The sequence below is a fragment of the Lissotriton vulgaris genome, chromosome 12 (genome assembly GCF_964263255.1).
Source record: "Lissotriton vulgaris chromosome 12, aLisVul1.2, whole genome shotgun sequence".
Classification (NCBI taxonomy): domain Eukaryota; kingdom Metazoa; phylum Chordata; class Amphibia; order Caudata; family Salamandridae; genus Lissotriton; species Lissotriton vulgaris.
The window spans coordinates 723,404,103-723,406,181 of NC_141700.1; the positions used below are offsets into that span (position 1 = coordinate 723,404,103).

At 44.9% G+C, this 2,079-nt stretch overlaps 2 non-coding genes across 2 annotated transcripts; both read right to left on the minus strand.

Annotated features, from left to right (window-relative positions):
- Window positions 1-283: 283 nt before the first annotated feature.
- Window positions 284-354, minus strand: TRNAG-GCC (transfer RNA glycine (anticodon GCC)). Its single transcript has one exon. It is a non-coding gene; the product is annotated as a tRNA-Gly (tRNA).
- A 975-nt stretch (window positions 355-1,329) lies between these two features.
- Window positions 1,330-1,401, minus strand: TRNAG-UCC (transfer RNA glycine (anticodon UCC)). Its single transcript has one exon. It is a non-coding gene; the product is annotated as a tRNA-Gly (tRNA).
- Between the last annotated feature and the right edge of the window lie 678 nt (window positions 1,402-2,079).

The following is a 2,079-nucleotide window of genomic DNA, read 5'->3' on the forward strand; positions in this document are numbered from 1 at the left end:
TGGCATGATGGGTTGAACATTTCCATATGAAACACCAGGGGGCGCTGGCAGGAGACCTTACTGCTGCTTTGAATGAATGATTTACTGAGCTGTTCTAGGTCACACATAAGGAAAGGATGAATGCAGCGCTCTGTTTGCAAAAACATGTTTAACATTTATCTACGATCTTTAAAAATAACTAAGAGTTTGAATAAATATTTCCCCAAAATAAATCGATGCAAATTTATTGACAATCTTTAAAAAGTACTAAGAGGTGTCATAAATACTCCCCAAAATAATTCGTTGCATTGGCCGGGAATCGAACCCGGGCCTCCCGCGTGGCAGGCGAGAATTCTACCACTGAACCACCAATGCTTGATGCACAAATGTTGCCTCCAGGTAATATACATGTGAAGGACAATCTGATAGTGCGCACAGTATCTTATATAGTTTTATTTCTCCTGGGATGTTTTATGAACTATTTGCAAGCAGGAGTTGTCAGATGTGAAATAGTGAGTTGCTCATCAGTCGAGTGGCTGATTATCAGCGTGTCAGCTTCAATCAGCCTTAGGTTTCTTTACCCAAATGCATTTAACAATTTAACATTTTTAGCACATGCAACATTTTTAAACGGGAAAGTACAATCGCCTAAATGCCATTTACTTGCGCGGCATTAATCAGAGGGTCGGTTGAAGATGTCTCACTGGTGCCATTTTGCAGCTGTGCGCGGATTCCCCCTCGGCTCAAACCTTTCCAGTCTCTGCCCACAGGATCTGCACGACTTTGAGGACACTGCTCTGCCCCGCACTGGTTGTAGGTCGCCCCATCCCGGGACAACAACACGAAATATCTTCAACAACACAGTTTCACGTCAGCAGCCCTTACGATTTCGGTTTATGTACCCCTCTCAAGAGAATACAAACATCTCGCATTTAAGTATTCCATGTTTTAGGAAAATTGGAATTTACTCTGGTTGGGCTGGTTAGAATCTCCTGTTCCACTAACACATGAACTGCGCATCACCAGAGCCAGCCCCGGCCGAGCACGGATTTAAAAAGATACCCCACAAAAGAGGGTGAAGAGATTAGACAGTTCACCCCTGGGCGCGCGCTGGCTTCGTGTCAGCCAAAGTGAACCCACTGTCCACCATCCGACACCCTTCTCTCACAGCTGCCCCTCGCATCTTCAGTACACCGGTCTGTAAGTTTGGCAAAGCATCTCAGTGAAAACAATTGTAGCTACAACATCAAAGAGCAAATCTGAATGAAAAACAACCTGTGTTCATATCCAAGACTAAATTAAAGACACTATCTCCCTTTGTTACAGCAAAATGTGAAATAAAAATGTAACTGCGTTGGCCGGGAATCGAACCCGGGTCAACTGCTTGGAAGGCAGCTATGCTCACCACTATACCACCAACGCCTGGCTGTGGAGCAAGCTTTAACGTAAGTATACTAAGTAAGTACATGAGCAATCATGTTTTCAAAATGTGATTTGGAATGATTCCGGAGACAGGCAGATGAACATAGTCCTCGCTTTATGTGCTACAAGCCTAGATTGTTCAACAGTTGAACCGCCCTCAACAGCTGCAGCTGGAAGAAGAGTCCTCACTGGAAGATGCCAGACAGGGTTCCAGGCTGGATCTATGAGACTTCTACTCATGCAGAAGGTGGACTGACACCTAAAGGTCTGAATTCAAACTCTAAAGTCTTAACTACACTGATTGGTTATCAGTTTCAGGGGCCCTGTGCCCAGGACAAAAGGCTGTATTAAAACAGTGGGCGAAGGGGCATGTTTTGCCCCTACTTCTTTCATTTAATAGAAGCCATTCTCCTATTTTTTATTTTAAAAATGAGTTGCAGGATGGCAGAAATTGCCATGGCCTACAGATAAAGGCTCCGTGTTCGTGGCCGTTCAGGAAGCTGCGGGGCAGATAGAGAAGGGAAAGGAGTCTGCCTTTTCCTTATTGCCCAGAGAAGACAAGGACAGTGCCCACTTCTACTCTGCAGCTGGAAGCTGCCCTCCCTCTCTTTCTTCCTCTTATTCCCTCTCTTTCTGTCTCACTCCTTCTCACTTGCTGAAAACTGGGACTTCAAGAAA